Here is a 19,491-nt window from a genome sequence, read left to right on the forward strand (position 1 = left end):
TATATAAAGTGTATCTTAATAAAACTGAAAAAAAGAGCACTGCCTTTCCTGGGCAACAGAATATGGCTGCTCTCTGTTCTATGTTGGCAATAAAAATATTACCTATAACATATCCCTAGTGCTAGCAGATGCAGTACAGTCTTCCAGATATAAATCTATTAATAATTTGGCAGTTTACAATAAATAACCAGTAATGATAATGTCAGTATCTCTTTATATTTTAATGCTTTAATATGGATCCCTCTGCATGTGTTTTTATAGGTCTGATGAACACAAGTGTTGATCCCTCCCCATTTCATAAAAATCAAATATGATTTGAAAGCATAACATGTGAGGGCAGTTAAGACCATGGAAATTCATTAGGTATTATGAATCCAGATATTTCCCTGGAATGAGCAAATTTACCAGGAGATAGGTGTCTGACCGTAAGAGTGCTCACAATATTGTACATTTTCTTCAGGTATGTTGTAATTCATCAATACATATTCATTTATATAATTGTTTAATGTCTCTCTTCCACTCAATTTGAAAACCAAAACTCATAGCCTAGCTCATAGTTGGTACCTGTTGAGTATGCACAGAAATAATAAATGTGAGATTATAGGTACATAAGATATTCTTCAGACTGTTGAAAAGAGAGGATAAAACTAATATTTATGAGAATCAATTATGTGTTAGGAACTGTGTATGTTTTCTTATTTAATTCTTGTTACAATCCTTAAGCCAGCTACATAATTGCAGTTGAAATAACCAAACTGACTATATTCAATATGGTTGCTGTCCTTATCATGGTGATCACTTCTTTAGGTATATAAATGTTGAATAACTGTTATGTATACCTGAAACTAATATAATATTGTATGTTAGCTATATTTTAATAAAAATATTTTTAAAATAAAATAAAGCATAGGCACAGACAACAGTTTAGTGGTTACCAGAGGTTGCCAGAGGTTAAGGGGTAGAAGAGGGTAAAGTGTGTCAAATATATGGTAATGGAAGGAGAACTGACTCTGGGTCGTGAGCACACAATGCAATATATAGACGATATATTATAGAAATGTACACTTGAAACCTATATAATCTTTCTAACCAATGTCACTCCAATAAATTTCATAAAATTTTTTTTAAAAAGAAAAGAAATAACTAAATTGAAGTTCAGAGAGGTTGAACCATTTACTAAAAGTAACACAGTTCGTTTGGAACCCAGGTCTATGTGACCTTAAATTGTTTTTTCCTACATCTCACTGCCACCTTAAGCCCTGCTGAGAGGGAAGGATTTAATAACCAAATCTCCTTTAGAAGGGACTGGAAAATAATTGTGGGGTCATCTGTGGAATAAGCTTAATGGAGAAAAGAGACCAACTAGCAAATATGTATTTTATGCAGTCCTTCCCTGAAAAGTCCACATAATGCTGGCTGGGTTGGGGCTGAACTCCGGCCACCGTCAGGTTGGAGAAAAAATGACATTGTCTTTGAGGGAGACACTACTCTCAGGGGTTACGATGGAACGTGATTGATGCCACCATAAAGATGTCCAGTGGATTTTTCTTGGTAACTCTCCTTAATCCCACTTTGGTTGTCACACAACAACTTTGAAAGGTGCCTGAAGAACTTTCGATGCTATAATGACCTGAGCAGTTAAATTAGTTTAAGTGCCCTGCAAAACCTAATACCGTTATATCTCTGTTATTCTCCAAGCATATCTGCTTAAAATAAATTGATTATGGGGCCACGTGTACACTATTAAGGAACAAGAAACAAAGGGCAGTGTGCCAGTCACCTCGACAAGACCAGCCATATTAATTCCTTCAGCTAAAAGTCTTTTGTGCCTGGTTGTGTGCCCGCTGTGGGAATGCAAGACCAAAGAACAGAATCCTCCCTCATGAGGCTAACACTTTAAGCAATTATTAACAATAATCAAAGTCTGACCAAAATCCCCTGAGTAAAAGCCTAACAGACAATTAGGAATGAGAGTTACTTAACTCCATAGCTGACAAGCATTGTTTACATGAAGAGTTAGAGAGAAAAGTAATCGAATACATTATGTTCCTTTAGGAGAGAACAGATTTCTCTTTTTCAGGCCAAATTCCTTCTGTGTCCCTTGAAAAACAATGGAAGCAAAAAGGCAATGGGCAAAAGGAGTAGTGAGGATTTATTTGGCTAAGCATTTTGTAACGATTGCCCATTTCCAAGAGATAGGTTAATGATGTATGTTAAGCCACACGAGTTTAGTGAAATTCTTCAGATAGTTTAAAACTAATTATATACGTAAGTACAATTCTGTCTTAGAGTTCCATTTCATAAGGATAAAGTCTGGTTTAGAAACTGCTCCAACTTCAAGAAGCTCGTGCAAATACATTTTGATGAGTTGAGTGTAAGTGAATCAGAAACATATGGATTTCATTTGCTTTGTAATACACATGAGCTTAAAAATCAAGTGTAACAGTGGTTGTCAAACTGTGTTCTGGGAAAAGCTTAGAACAGTTTTTCTCTCAATCAGACCCAATGAAATCCTTTTCATTTGTATCCTTAATGAATTCTAGTAAAAACTTGGCACAGTTCTGAATTTTACTTTTTCTATTTTAATGTCTCATTTGGGGATATACCTCATTAATAACCTCAGGCTTTAGGGATGACCTTTGCATTGCTTATGATTCTCTACTGAATACATAAAACTAAAAAAAAAAAAAAAAAAAAAAAAAAATCCTGTGTTCAGACTTATTAATTTAAGTGGAAGTGAAGTTGACTATACCTGTTTCCTTTAGTGGTTAGTGGATGGATAGGAGAATACAATTTTATTTATCGAAAACCAATATTGCATTTGAAAGGAGGTTCAGGAATGTGGATCTTGCTATATTATCCCTCAGTTTGCTGTAGAATTTTATAGCTGAATTTTTCTATACATTAATCTGATCGATTGTTTTCAATTGAAAACTCTTGGGAAGTTGACTGTGTAAGTTTTATCTGCTTTTATGGTGTTTAAAAAGTCCCATATTTCTCTAGGACTTGATTGAGGATCAATGCAGTTGCATCAAGAGAATTTTCAAAGCATCATAAGACCTCACAGTTTATTTAAAAAAAACAAACCTCAAAACCCAAATAACTCATTATTCCTTTATTACAAAATTTAATTTTTAAGTGCCAGACATAAAATCAGCTGTGCGTTAGAATTGCATAGTATTACTTTTCTTTCTTATTAAGTAAAATTTTATTTGTACTCAAAAAGAAAAAAGTTTGCCTGTGTGTGTATCCTTCATTCTTTTTAGAGAGGTTTACTTTTCTCCAGAGAAGTATAAAAACACACGTTCTTGAAATGATTTTTATAGCTAACTCTATGGTCATAGGAGATCAACCATAATTTTTACATTCAAACACCTGTAGAGGTGCCATGGCAGTCCCTTTTGCATACACAAAGTCAGGTTACCACTATTAATATTTAATTTAAGGAAAGTTGTTAGCCCTTTATACATTTTCCTAACAAAATTATTTAATATTAGCCTAATATTTATTTTCATCAAGCTGTAGTTAACAGTATAAATGAGAGCTTGTCGAAATGGTGGATCTCTGAATAAGAAAGCTTATATCACCCTGCCCCACCCTATCCTGACCATCTTCTTGGATAAAGTGTATGCAGTACAAGGAGTAAAACCTCGTCAGTCTCTGGGCATTGCAGCTAGTGGACACTTACAGTCTGTTTTTCACTTAGGTATTTGCCTAATGCGGTTATCACAAGAATTACCCAACATATCAAGCTTGTCAACTGGTTTTTGACACCTATGTCAACACCAGATAGAAAGCAATGATTGCAGCTCTGCAGCTACACCCCTCCACACACCCCCTGACATCGCTAATCACAGGGCTGCCAGCTGGGACATATGATCAAACAGTTTAGCCTTACTTTCTTTTCCCATAAGTTTTGTGTAAAGTTGTGCCTTTTGTATTATATTCTCTTTTAACCTCCCCCAACCATAGAGACATAACGCAAGCTTTCCTAAGCATTAAAAAAGACATCTTTTACATCTCTTAGGAAAAAAAAAATCAAGCAATATAGTAGGATGCCTAAAGCAATGTTAGAAAATTTGTCTTTTCTAGTAATGTACCCCGTGTACTTTTGAACTTGTGCAGGCTTGGGACACATTTCATCTTGTTGACAAATGGTTTTGACAACTGACAGGTCACTGTCTTGCTGCCTCTCTAGCTACATTTCTACTCATGTCTGTGAAATCACAAGGTCAAAGGACAAGTTGTCCTAAGTACTGAACTCCTATATTTGTCCAGTGGTGAAGCATGTTTGAGGCAGATACTACTCTCCTGCCAACTGCTTCAACCTTGACCCACTGGACACCTGCCACCTTCATTACACAAGCAGTCATGCATTAGTGATGTATCTCTCCTAAGGTTTACATTCTTCTCAAGACATCCAGTTGGCTGGGGGAACTTCCAGAGAATTTCCATTACATATAAGCAATGTCATGGGACTTGCTTTGAGAAACAAAATAATAATGGAAAAATCATGATATCTAGTCTGGGTTTTTTCCCTAGCTCTACCACTAACTACCGTGATGGTCTTTTTGGAAGACATTTAAATTGTCTAGGTCTCAGTGGCAATGTCATGGCTGTATGCGAAGTCAGAGGGGTAGTAGATGGGGGGAAGGAGGTTATCACTGTGTGAGGGATATAAATGATAAGTGTCTATTACATTGTTTTGTACACCTGAAACTAATAAATAAAATAAATAAAAATAAATTATCTAGGTCTCTATATACTTCTGTGTGGCATGAAATAGCTGTATTGGGTCATGCCAGAAACCCTGCTTTCACTGTTTCAATGCACCTGCATGGTTTACCAATAAATAGGGAGACCACAACAACAAGAACACAAATCCTAGGTTCTCTGCTGTCCTGTGACATGTTGGATTACCACTTGCCTCATTTTCTTGGAGATAATAGTAGAACCATAGAATAAAAATAATCTTAGGAAGTTATCTAATCCAAGCCACTTACCTGATCACATAGGTACATTGTGGGGACAGAGTCCCAGAGAGCAGTTTCCAGGCTCTTGGCCTCACATGGAAGGGTGCTGGCTCGGTTATAAGATGGCCATCAGCTGTAATCGGATGGCCACCACTGTGGCTGGGTGGCCGTCAGCTGTTACCGCTTAGCCATTGGCCACTAATATTACTGCCGTGGCTACGCTAGGGGTTGGGTTGGTTGGCAGAGAAGTGGGCTGCGGATTGCCCATAGGGTGGAGCCTGCTTCCTGTGTCTCCAACCCAGCTGCCAGCAAGAATATAGTGATATGAACCCCTTATCCATGGCTCCATTGATGTTCCTTTTTGGCCTCGCCATACCCTGTGTTCTTGTGCAGGGAGCGAGACCAGAGACCCTGAATGACATACATACTTGTAAGAGTGTTGAATATGTTGCAGGTTTTATTTGTTTTATCACCAGTGAATTTCAATGGGAGAGTACAGGCCAGACAAATGTGTGTAGAGTTTTTCTTCTTTGATGATTATATTTCCTTTTTATAATTAATCATAAAAATGAATTGACTGCCCAAGCATGATTTACTAAAGAACAAAATGATATGTAAACATCAAATTCCAAGTATATCATAAGTGCAAATAGAGAACACAACACAACCAGCATGAATGCAGAGTATCAACTAGTGTGTGCTGGGACAAAGGAACTGAAAGATGCTTTTACACAACCAGCTGCAAAACAGAAGTAAATAAGAAAGATCAATATCTGTAAACTTTTATTAGACTAGCGATCCTGTCACCTCTAGTCCTCAGGACACTCTTTATTATACAATGTTGTCAAAGACTGTCAGGAAGCCATGGGAGCTCTCATATCTTTAAAAGAAAAAGTACAGTAGCACATTTGGTAAGTCTATTTCCGTGACAAGCACAAAATAATACGTTCTGGTATAAAATTGATTAGTTTTGTTGCTAAACATAGAGACGAGAACAAAATACAAAGATATTCAAAATTGTACTCCTTAGAGAGAGAAAAAACAAACAGGTAGACCTCACAGATACGTCAACAAGCTTGACAAACCAACTACAAACAAAGTTGAAGGCAAATATTATGCTCAGAGAGAAAACGGAATTAGCTCCTCCCAAACTCCTTTTACTAAATGACACGGTCAATGATAAATATTACAAAGGCATCCAGGGGTTGGGTTAGATGGGTAGCATAGAAAGCAAAGGAAAAGCATTCCCCTTGAAAATCTCTTAGGATGGTGGTGTTGGGATGTCAATGGTTACCACTTCAAAGACAAACGATCTCTTACTGAATACAATAAAATCAGTTTTCCTGCCACATTGGCACAGATCCCTGCTACTTTGGTTGACATTGGATGAATTAGATGGATTTCATTAGATAGATTTCTTGATGTGCCAAATTAACCACTTAGTGCAGTGGAATGAGAGACACATAGGATCGTAGAACAGCTTAGGAATGAAGAACAGACTCTCAGCCCCTATTTCATGCTTAATTTGAGGCATAAACACATGGAGTAGAAGAGTAGGTGGAACTGTACTATTCTTTCTGTTTCTCTCTCAATCTCTCTCACTTCCTCTCGGTGCATAGAGTTGAATACTCCTAAATTAAATGTGCAAATTGTGCAATACTTTTGCATCAATCCGTTTTGAAATGATAGAACAACTCTATGCATGTCTTCATATCTATCATATTTCACTTTGCACTTAAATAACTGATGTGGAGTTCTTGACATGTATGTGAGGGAAATGTGCTTGACAACTTTGCTATAGGAGAAGATACATTGCAGTTAAAGACTATTTTGTGAACTAGATATCAACTGAAAAAACTGCACTGAGATTAGTGTTAATATTAGGAATGGGTGCAGCAAATTAAAAAAAAGGATTAGCACCTGGATGCTATCCACTGACTTATTTACAGAGGACAGTTTGTAATTCAAAACTATGCTTCCTAATGTTGATCACCTTGAAGCTTGTAATGATAATGAACTTCTAAATTACAAACATTTTCTCAAGTAGCTTATTCCAGTGACATATTTAGTACCTAAACAGAACCTCCCTCTCCCTCTGCACCTGCTTCTTCATGTGAATCTCCTATAATTATTTTTGCCTTGGGGTTGGGGAGGGGTGAGGAGAGAGGCAAGGAGGAAATGCAGCTGTCCAAGTGTTGGTAGGATAAGTTCAATTCGTAAGGGAAGGTTAGGACCTTAGTTCCAAGCTATATTCACCAATTCCGTTATCATAAATCAAAGCTAATATTTGACCCCAACTTCTGTGTCTGTATCTTGATTATCTCAGAACTCAGAGAGAAAATAAATTAAATTAATTCAGAAGCCCAAGCTCATGATGCATCAGTCAAGAGACTTTGTAAATGCACTAGCAGAACTAACAATGGGTTGTCAAGATATCATAGGATGATGAGGTTTTTGGGTTGGCTGAAGCATTTGGTGACTGCAAGTGAACGGCAGGTTTTATAACTAATATATTGCAAAGTCTCAACTCACTAGAATATATAGAATAACAATCCCCCCCCAACTGTGTTTGTTATGCTACCCCATTTCTGCCTGAGTAATTCAATTTTCTCTCAGTCCAATTCTATAACTTTTTAAGAACCTTATTAGAGCAGTCTCAGTTCAGTTCAGTCTCAATAAAGTCCAATTCTTTATTTCTCTATCAGCTTTATTGAGATATTCTTGGAATACAATGAACTGTACGTGTTTGAAGTGTATAATTGGATAAGTTCTGATACATATAAACATCTGGTTCATTGACCTACAGAGTAAGTTATATGTTATGAAAGACCAAATGAAAGTCTTCTGAAAATGCCTCCACCATCCATGAAAATAAATCAAGAGGAGTATCACATCTTGAGCAGAATGGTAAAATACAGGGGCTGTGGTCCTGTCATACCCCATTTAAATTTAATTTAAAATACACAGGTCAGGTAATGACTTGGGGACTTTGTGCTTCCCAGTTCTGCAACCTTTGCCTCTGCTGGGCCAAAGGTCCTCATTCCTGGGAAGGAGAGGCATCATTCTACGAGGGAACAGAGTAAGGGCTCCGCTGAATCTTGAGTTACTTCTTTTCCTTGTTGTTTTCAGCTTCTTATTCCAGAAAACAAATAAGCAAAGCAAAGAAGGAAGCCCTGGTTAACATAGAGATACAGGGTTACTACTATGTAATAAGGACAAGGAAAGCTATGTCTTGCATCCTTTTGTAGGAGCTTTCTCTGGTCATGAATGCACTTTTATCCATGTTCTGGGGTAGTTAACAGCCCCCGGGAGAAGTCCTGGACCAAATTTGATGGAAATTATCCCATTTCTCTCTCCCTCAGTGAGATAATTCTGAGTTAGATCATCTACACTGTTTCTCAAAGGATTAAGCACCACTTGTCAATGTAATAATTTTCTAGATAACACATCTTTTATTAGCTTCCTTCCTTTGCTGTCTTAATCCCCTATTCCCTTATTCCTCCCAAATATATTTCTGGCAGTAAAATCCTTGTCTCAGTGTTTGTTTCTGGGAAAACCCAAATGAAGTGTTCTAGCTAGTTGTCCTTCCTTTAAAGACATGTCAAGAACATTTTTAATACACCGTCGAGGTGGTCGTTAGCCACGCACACTTCAGTAGCCATTGTGGTAACGTATACATAGTACAAAACAGTGTTCTGATCACTTGCGTGCTCATCCTCACGACCCAACGGTACAAGACAATGTCTTCTGCATAGTCTCCTTAAGAGTCCAGGAAATTGCATGCTAGTTTTAAAAATCCATTTGAAATACTTATTTATAAATACATACATACACACAGGCATTTTAAATGTGGGTACTTAAAAGGACAAATTCCAGTTCTTTAAGAATTGTACCGATGTGGGACAGCTTGTTTCACCCTTGACTCCTCAATGAAGCGGCTTTGAAGGCTGTGTCAATTACACTCTGCCTAAACCCTTTCACACTGTCGTCCACATGAATGGCACTTCCTGGGGTTATGCAGGGCAAAGCTAGCCAGACCTTATGGGTCTACAACATACAGTTGAAAAACAAATGTTTACCCCCTTACATATTCCTGCCAACCCTTTTTTAATATAAAATGATGTGAAACATTCTATCAAACTGCACTTCCCCAACCAAATAAAAAAGGAAATGTTAAATTTTGACTGTTGAAGCTTTTATTCAACATCGGTTTTATTGTCCCAAGCTGCTTTATCTAATGCTGGAATGTACTCATTGAATCCTATTTTAAACCAGTATTCTCTGTGATTCTATATGCGCCGTACAGTCTAATCGCATTGGAACTAAATAAAGGGGCACTGTCAAGTTCAATTTAGCCAAGATGGCCTCTTCAATAGTACTTCAAAGATTTTATTCACATACTTTATACAGGAGGATTAGAATATGCACTCAGTTAAAAAAAAAAGATTACTTTGCTAGTCTGATGATCATGCAGAATCTTATTGCTAATAAACTCCTTTGTATAATTTCCCACACAAACAAGTGGAGTTTCCCATGGGAAATATGCTTATGTAACTTTTTTGAAAGAAATTTATATTAACTTTATATTTTTTAAAAAAACAACAAATAAAACAGTACCTTAAAGGGAATATCATACTAGAATAGTACAGAAAATGAATAGCCACTAAGCCTGTAGCGAATGGGTTCAAAAAATAATTTTAATAAATGATTTCAATTGACTGCATGATTATATGAGTAACCTTTAGAACAGATGTTGAAAATTTGCAGCCCTGAGGCCTAATTCAGCCTGTATTTGTGTATTGCCTGTCTGGCTCAGTGTTTTTAAATTTTTGTATTTGAATGCTTTCTCAGTTCCATAGCTTCTCTCTCTCCGTCTTACTATTATCAGATGCCCAACTAGATTCAAAGTTTGGTGTTATCTGCCTGGCCTTGGGGGAGGCAGAAATTGCAGCGTTGGAACTGGGGGCCCAGTAGATTTTCCTGAGACCCATACTTAGATGTATTTCATAACAAATGCAAACATATTTTTCCATACTTTCAATAATTATCACATACCTACATAGACTGCAACATGATTGAGAATTTAAAATTAAAATATTGTAATTTCAAGATTTTTCTCTCCTCTCCTATTTTACTTCTGCTAGTTGTTGTTTGCACTAAGGATCCCCGAACCGTAAGAATGCTAGAAAGAAGGTCGACACAGGGCCAGCAGAAGGGGAAGGAGCATGACCAGTGTGCTGAAGTCCTTTTAGTCAATTAGTGGATCATGGGTCACATTCTGGCCATCGCTGCTGCTGACCCGTGGCGGTGGCACCAATCATGAACCACTGGTGAAGGGCTGCTTGGCAAATCAATCCGGTTTAAAAGAGTCACTTTTTGCCTAACGCAATATACATATTCAACGCAATTCCTATCAAACTACCAACGACGTTTTTCACAGAAATAGAACATATAATCCTAAAATTTATAGGACACCATAAAAGACCCCGGATAGCCTCAGCAATCTTGAGAAATAAGAACAAAGTGGGAGGTATAACAATACCCAACACCAAATTATACTACAAGGCTACAGTAATCAAAACAGCATGGTACTGGCATAAAAACAGACACAGATCAATGGAACAGAATAGAGAGTCCAGAAATAAATCCATGTCTATATGGCCATTTAATCTACGACAATGGAAACAAGAATGTACAGTGGGGTAAAGACAGTCTATTCAATAAATGGTGCTGGGAAACCTGGACAGACACATGCAAAAAAATGAAGCTGGACCACCTCCTTATACAAAAATAAATTCAAAGTGGCTTAAAGACTTAAATGTAAGATCTGAAACCATAAAATTCCTTGAAGAAAATATAGAAAGAAACTTCACAGACATTACCCGGGGTAAGATTTTTACTGATATATCCCCTCGCGCAAGGGAAGTAAGAGAAAAAATAAACATGTGGGATTACATCAACCTAAAAAGTTTTTTCACAGCAAAGAAAACCATGAATAAAACAAAAAGGGATCCTACTGACTGGGAAAAGATATTTGCCAATGATATATCTGATAAGGGGTTAATATCACAAATTTATAAAAAACTCACTCAACTCAACTCCAAAAAATCAAACAACCGAATTAAAAAATGGGCAGAAGACATGAAGAGACATTTTTCTAAAAAGGACATACAGATGGCAAACAGACATATGAAGAAATGCTCAACCTCACTAACCATCAGAGAAATGCAAATAAAAACCACAGTGAGATACCACCTCACACCAGTCAAAATGGCTATCATCAATAAATCAACAAACAACAAGTGCTGGCGCAGATGTGGAGGAAAGGGAATGCTTGTGCACTGTTGGTGGGATTGCAGATTGGTGCAGCCACTATGGAAAACAGTATGGAGGTATCTCAAAAATCTGAAAATGGAACTAGCTTATGATCCAGCAATTCCACTCCTAGGTATCTATCTGGAGAAATCCAAAACTCTAATTCAAAAATCTTTATGCACTCCTATGTTTATTGCAGCACTATACACAATAGCCAAGACATGGAAACAACCGAAATGCCCATCGGTAGATGACTGGATTAAGAAACTGTGGTACATTTATACAATGGAGTATTACGCAGCCATAAAGAAGAAAGAAATCTTACCATTTGCAACAACATGGATGGACCTAGAGAACATTATGTTAAGTGAAATAAGTCAGACAGAGAAAGACAAATACCATATGATCTCACTTATATGTGGAATCTAAAGAAAAGAATAAGTGAATGAACTAATCAGAAACAGTTTTGGAGACATAGAGGAAAAACTGAGGGTTGCTAGATGGGCGGGGGGTGGGGATAAGGGAAAAGGTGAGGGGATTAGAAAACAGTCAGTAACCACAAGATGGCCACGGGGTTTTGAAAATTAATTTGGGGAATGTAATCAATAATTGTAAAGATTTTGTAGGGTATCCGATGGACACTTGTCCCATTAGGGAGACCACCTCAGGAATGATGTAGATGCCTGATCACTGCACTGTACACCTGAAGCTGAACAATAATGAATGTCAACTACAATTTTATATATATATATATATATATATATATGTATATATATATGTGTGTGTGTGTGTGTGTATGTATGTATGTATATGGTTACAGGAAGCGGAGTACAGCATTAGGAATAGAGACAGTGGAAATGTAATGGCTCTGTGCGATGTCAGAGGGATAGTGGATGGAGGGAGGGGGGTTCACACAGTGTGAGGGATATAAATGATAAACATCGAAGTATTAGTTTGTCTTGTGCACCTGAAACTAATAAAAAAAACATTCTCAAAAAAAAAAGTCACTTATTTTAAAACCTTGGTTTATTTGTTTCAGTGTAATGTTAAAGATACTACTATATTACATGATTTATGTCCATAACCTGAGAATTAAGAGTTAGATTTTAAACTTTAAATGGTATCTGGAACTAAATTTCAGATTGATGGGGGTGTGAATTGATGCAAAACCTTAGTAACTTAAGTTGTTCCCTGTGGTTTCGCTTACTTATGTCTCTCCTCACAATCTTTTGGAGAAGTTAAAGTAATATTATCTCCCCCATTTCACAGGGGAAAATACAGTTGACAAGTTTTTTCTCATATTATATATTTGGTGTAGTTAGCAACCAGTAGGATTAATTTGTGCTCTTTGCCGCATGTGCTGGTAACATGCATGTGCCTTTTTATTTCACGATCTCTTGCAATTAGGCCAGGATCTTACTCAGGTGCAGCCTGGCTGTACAAACTGTCTGTCCAGTTCCATGTACAAGCACAAAAGGGCAAGTTTCCTCTCAAACTTCTGGAGAAGATGCACAGTTGCCCTGCAGACTGTGGTCTAATTTGATAGTCGAGACTAGGACAGAAGCCACATGAGAGCCGGCAGATTCAACTCATCTATATAACTCCAGGTGTTCTCGTGACTAAGCAAGCCAACATTGACTTGTATGAAGAAGCAAGGTGGACCAGACTGCTCACCATTAACACAGACTCTGCCTTTCTGTCTAGGGCAAGAAAATTAAGTCTCCTTAATTTCCTGGGAGGCATCAATCTGTGCCCATCCAAATATAAAAGTAAACAGGTGAGAACTTTTAAGATATATTCTCTGAAGCACTTCTCCCCGGAGGTCTTTAGGACTCATTACCAACTCAGAGAGCTTTCTAAGGGATGGATCTTGTGAGCCTAAGCCAGACAGTTTAAGACATCAAAGTCATGATGAGCAAGAACCTAACTTTCCCTCTCCCTTCCCCCCACCACCAGAGTTAATTTACTTTTCATTGTTTGATCTCAAAGAATTTAAATTTTGATGAGGCTTGAGAGAATCTCTGAAAGGTGCTAGACAGGAACATTTTCCACATGAGTATTTTGAGACCCAAGTTTTGCAACTTGGAATTCACAGCATTGTGCAAGAAGTTGTTGCTAAGTGGAAATTAGAATTTAGATATTCTTTAGACTTGTGCAAGAACTTTTGGGTGGGTGATTCTATTATAGCTAGCTTTACGAATACATGGCATCGATGGTATAACCTGAAAGGTTTCAGTTCAGTATCTTAAAAGTTTGAATCTACTGCCTATCCTTCCACCATTGTGCCGTCATTCCTTTGGGATTTGGAGACTTCGTAATCATGCAACCCTTTTAGTGCCAGAACTTGGAATTGAACCAGCTTCTCTGAATTTCACATCTTGGGGTTTTCACTTCATTTTGATGCTGCCTTTTAGCTAACAGCTCTTGAGAACAAGAATGGGACTTATAGGAGAAGCATGGATTCAAAGGTGTGAGGGAAAGGTCTCAGGAGGAAGTGACAGGGAACTGCCAGAGATAATTAGGTTCCAATAAAGAGATAAATCTACTCGCAGGTAGGACTTCTATTCTCTTTTTGGAATTGAAATATCCCTCCTTTATTTGAATGAGTGTATGACACACTTCCTCTTGACAGTATCCCAGTGAAATATTTTGTAAATGGAAGATGAATTAATTTAATATGAATAATTGTAACACACACACACACACACACACACACACACACACACACACACACCCCTGCCTTGGACATCTCAAAACCAAAGCTAAGAATAAGTATTGTCAAATCAGTACTGCGGTGGCCAGAGAAAGCAACCACACTCTTTTTAAACATAATTACACTGTCTCTGATACTTTGTCATAGAAATGAAATTAGCAGGAGGCTAATTTCTAGCAGTGACTAGAAATGAAAAACAAAGTCAGAGCTTGGAACAAGAGTAAGTAAAGGGGACCAAACATCCCAGTTTCCCTACGACTAAAGGGTTTTCTGGAACATGGAACTTTCTGTGCTAAAACTGGGATGGTCCTGGGAAAATCAGAATGATTGGTCAACCTTGGTAGGTGGCAAGTTAAATAAACACTGAGTTCTGTTCTTTACATGGGTTGGCCTCTCCATTCAAAGGTATCCTCAGTGAAAACACCATGTAGGGTCATTGTCCAGGAACATACATTTAAAGCATGCTTTCTGGAAGCTTACTCAGAAGCAGTGCAAAAATATGGCTGGCAACATGCACGGGCCTTTATTTTCTAGCTTCAGGTTCTGAGTATGGCCAAGTCTGGAAGAAAGCAATGAGATAGAGATGGATGAAAAGCAAGCAAGACATCATTCTGGAGGTGGTTGAGTGCACAGAGACAGGATATGTATAGACCCAAGTCCCTGTCAGGGCATGGCACTCACCCCAGATAAATTGGTCTACACATTGTACCCCAAGCATACTCAGTGCTTTCCCACCTCCTCTGACCCAGAATGCCTTTCTCTTTCTTATATAGCTGCAAAAAGGAAATACTCCCTGTCTTTCTAGGATCTTTTGAAATTCCACTTCTTCAGGAAAGGCATCTGTGACCTTTAAGGATCGCTCTCCTTTAAGCACCCACAGGATGCTCAGTCATTTGGTATTTACCCTCTGTTGTGTCAATAACTGACTTTCCAATCTTATCTCCCCAGCTTGTCTGAAAAGGGTAGGCGAAGTCTGGATCATTCTTTCCTTGTAAAAAAGGCCTCTGGTCTGTTGCACTGAGCCTAGCTCAGAATAGGCTTATCCAATATCTAAAGCAGCATTGTCCAATAGAAAGAGAAGGTGAGCCACATGTGTAATTTAAAAATGTCTAGCAGTTTCTCTGAAAAGAAGTCAAAAGAAATTAGTGCAAATAATTCTAATGATATATATTACTTAGCTCAATAAATATATCCCAAACATTATTTCCACATGTAATCCATATGCAAAAAAATTATTAATGAAACATTTTTACATGATTTTAATTGTACTGAGTCTTTGAAATTCAGTGTATATTTTACTCCAGCACATCTCAATTTGGATTAGCCACAAATCAACTGCTCAAGAGTCACATATGGCTAATGGCTACTATATACAGCACAGGTCTAAAAGATAAGTTGAGAAAACGTACTGAGGTAGTTGATGGAGACTTTTTATGATAGAAGAGTTTAGTTTCATTCTATAATCAATGAGAAGATACCATGAGTTTTTCAGAAGACTGCAATAACTTGTCTTAAGATGATGAGAATAGAGATTAGGGTAGTGAATTCATACAAATCAAGAGAAAGGATTGTACCTGTGATGAAGTATAAATGGAGGAATAGTAGCAGAACTTTGTGACTGATGGAACATAAAAAAGTAAAGGAGAGAAAGTAGTAAACAATAACCTAAGGCACCTGGAGTACCAGGAAAATATTAAGAAAAACAATAGAGAAATACCAGTCTAAGAAAGAGTTAGGCTTGTTTTCAACCATATAATTTCAGGTTCTGGAAAGTTCATCTTACCAGAGACACAATTTAGAGCAAGGATGAAAGATGAGGCTGGCAAAGTAGCTTTTGGAACCAATGCTGAGCCTTAGGAATGGATAACAACTAAGATTGCAAAGGTGGATGGAGATAAGAATGATTCAAGAATTTAATCTTAACAGTTCCATAGTTAGTAGGCAGGACAAAAAGTTATCAGGATGGTAGAAAGAAAACAAAGAGATCATGGGAGCCAAGGCAGAAGACAATTTCTAAACAAAAATGGGGAGGAAGTAGAGAATTTGAGGCAGATATGAACTGAGAAAAGTCCATTGGACATGGTTAGGAAGCAATTTCTAGAGCAATTAGAATCTTTGTCAAGGTTGAGGGAAGAAAGAGAAGGATTTATGTCAATTGAGCTCTCTTCTAAACCCCCAGTTTCCAATGCTTAGAGCAACAGACTGACTAAAGGTGTTTGGACTGAGAAAGCTGACTTTTTTGAGGAGATACAGACCCAGCAGGAATCCTGGCAGAAGGAAACAGAGACCAGCACAGAGTCCATGGAGCTCTAAGCGATTCTTGATTAATGGCCAAGGAAAAGAAAACCCAGAAATAAGTTAAGTGAAGGGTACAGGGAAATTCGCAGGGAGAGCAGTGCAGGATGGAAAACCATGGCGAAACCATTATTTGGTTTTAGATAAAAGACGAGCAAAAAAAATAATTTAAAAGATAATTTGTCATTATAAGGACTTATTGTATTTTTTCAACCACTTTTTCAATATTTTATTGTTTACCTTAAAGGATGGGTAAATGTGGAATGTGTCCAGTGGAAAGTTGTCTTTAATTTTTTACACATTTTTGAAAGGGGGGTAGGAGTGGAAAACAACAGTGGCCTGAAAACCCTTGAAACTCTAGTGGCCTGGAACTCCGATAGAATCCTGTTTCTCTTTCAAGCCTACTCAATTATAACACAAGCATCAGTATCTAGTATCCATCCATATGAAAAAAACAAAAACAACAACAACAGCAAAACAAACATACAAACAAAAAAACGGGATTTTTTTTGTCTTTGCTGAAATAGCGCTGAGATAATGGAGTCAAAATTAGAACTAATGAGAATCAATTCATTCAGTCTTGAAAGTTAAAGGAAATCCCTTACTCATGGACATGAGCTTTACTTTGGGTTGTATTTGGCAGGTGTAGGAGTACAGGATGTGAAATTTATTCAGCTACAAAAGTCCCTTGAAAATCCCTTCAATTTCCCTAGGAGTTCAGATATGCATAAATGCTTCTGAAATCTTTGGAAGATGATGATCTAGGTTACTGCTGCTGAAAATGACTAAATTGGATTTTCTGTTTCCATTCCTAAGGATACCAGAAGCTTGACAGATGACAGGAAAGTGATTGAGGTATTTCTGAGAGGGGGAGGGGGAAAACGGGGACAGGGAGGGGTGAAAGCATTACTTAGCTAAGAAGATACTAATTCCATTCCAAGTAGCAGGAATAGAGTAATGCAAAAGGAAATGCAAATGAAGATGAAGTCAAAATAGCTTAATTCATTTCAAATATTTTGTTTCTATATAGTCTATTCTATTTTCCCTCATCTGTCATAGTCCATTTTAGAGACTCATACTAGATCTGAGAACATTCTCTTCTTTCTACATCAAAACACATTTTAAAAGTTGAGAAATAACCAAAGATCAGATACAGGATTCACAGTTAATCAATAATTTCAAACAGGAAAAGCAATATGTAAGTCAAAGACTCTAGTGTGTTGAGATATTCATCAAACATCTTGTTAGAAAGGACTTACTGATTTTTGCTTAGAGATGAAATCATTTTTTTATTCACACACAGGAACACAGTGTGTTTTTGTTTCAGGAAGTACCCACATCAGATGGGCAGATTACTAGATAAACTCAGATTGGTATTTTGACTAAATTGCTGGTTTCTAAATGTCAAATAGTTTACTCCAAATCATTGTGCTGCAGCCTAATCACAAACTGTCCCTTCAGGGTGTTCAAATAAAAACATGTGAGGGAATAGTTTCTTAAATTTAAAAATAACCTCTACTAAAAAAAAAAAAAAGGTGAAAAATTTTAGATCAGATCCCTCATCCTTAGAAATTAGAAAAAAGTTTATTGAGTCGTGACTCTTGTGTAATGCCTCCAGGCCCTTATAGGGTTGAGTGAAATTGGTGTCAGAGTCAATAGTATCATTTCCCTTGATGTCACTAATGATTATTTGCCTATGGCATCTGCTATTTACTGTAAAAATAAGTTTATATTGACAGAGTCTCTATTACTTAGGATACTTACTAAAACAGATGACACCTTTGAAGCCATGGTGCTATTTAGACGTCCACTTGTTTAATGTGGTCCATTGATGGCTCCATGATGTACGTGAACTTCAAAAATGATCACTGAGATTTTCTACATGTGACATTTTCTGGAGGGAAGCCCCAAACATTTAATCAGATTCTCTTGGGAATACATGTCTTAAAGAAATTAAGAATGATTTAGAACATGACATTAAAATTTTATGTGTAATGCATCAATAGGACTCGGGCACTTTACCAAAGTTAATAGTATTACTTACTAATAAATGAATAAAGAGATATTTACCACAGTTATAAACAAAATAGACTTTTCTATCAAACAAAAGTAATACACACTCACTGTGTATTATTGAAATTCAGTGTCTGCATTGCCTCCTTTTGGATTAAAATGAACAGTTTCACATCATGGCTTTCATTTCGTCAGAGACTCCTAAACAGTAGCACAACATGAGGAACCTTGATTGTGCAATTTACTCTCTTGGAAATAGCAAATGTCATTTCCTTGTAGCCCACCTCCAAGTAACCATTACTACCTATTCACATTACTGGAGTTTTCAAAATATCAACTGCACGTTTTTAAAAGCCTTTGTGATTTTTATTGGTGAAATAGCACGATTTGAGAAAGTACACTCCTCCGGAAGTCTGTTTGTCATTATCATAACTGTATTTTATTATAACTGTTTTCTTATTTACAAATTCTTCTCAATGAAAAGTAAACACGGGACAGACTCCCCTTAGATGAACTCTGCTAGGAGCAGCTTCAGACCCTGAGGTTGGGTCTGCCAGGGAAAGCAGGAATTGAGGGCTCGCCCGGTTTTCCGCCCCGCTCAGCCAGGCTCCCCAAGCCCGCAGTCCCTGGAGCCGCCCACCCGCGGAGCCCCAGGCGAAACCAAGCTCACGAGTGTCCGCGGTGCACAGACCCGGCGCCGCGGCGGCCGGACACCGCCTTCCTCGAGGATTGGCCCGCGCCGTCCTGGCAGGAGGCGGGCTCACGTGGGGGCGAGCGAGCGTGGGGGAGGGAAGGGGGTGGTGCCGCCCGCCCCCCGCCCCCCGTCCCCCGCCCCCCGCGCGGCTACACAGAAGGGCGCCCACGTGCCCAGCCCGCTTTCTGCCGCGCGGCGATTCAGGCGCTCCTCTCCGCGCAGACCTACGAGGCGGCGATCACTGCTCAGCCTTTGCGAGCCGCGGGTCCCCGACGCGCTCCAGCCACTCGCCCACCACCGCCCCCTCCGCGCGTCCCTGCGCTGCCCCAGTAAGTTGCCAAGTCTCCGGCCACACGGAGGGGCCTCAGGCGAGGGGCAGCCTGGGCGCCCCGGCCGGAGCGGAAGGGCTGGGGTGGGGGCTCCGAGAGCCGCGTCCAGCTGCGCACAGCTGCCCGGAGGACTCGCTCTAGCTACGCTGAGTCCCCGGG

At 38.4% G+C, this 19,491-nt stretch overlaps 1 protein-coding gene across 6 annotated transcripts in view; it reads left to right on the top strand.

The window, feature by feature from the left end:
- The first annotated feature begins 19,165 nt into the window (after positions 1 to 19,165).
- Positions 19,166 to 19,491, top strand: part of SLC7A2 (solute carrier family 7 member 2) — a 60,281-nt gene continuing 59,955 nt past the window's right edge. For 2 of the 6 annotated variants that reach the window (XM_019737963.2, XM_019737961.2), the window contains exon 1: positions 19,166 to 19,332. The gene's annotated coding sequence lies outside the window, so the exon portion shown is untranslated. The remainder of the gene's footprint in view (positions 19,333 to 19,491) is intronic. The other 4 variants (XM_074329725.1, XM_074329726.1, XM_019737964.2 and 1 more) reach the window with 3 other exon arrangements.

The sequence above is a fragment of the Rhinolophus sinicus genome, linkage group LG04, assembly GCF_036562045.2.
Source record: "Rhinolophus sinicus isolate RSC01 linkage group LG04, ASM3656204v1, whole genome shotgun sequence".
NCBI lineage: Eukaryota > Metazoa > Chordata > Mammalia > Chiroptera > Rhinolophidae > Rhinolophus > Rhinolophus sinicus.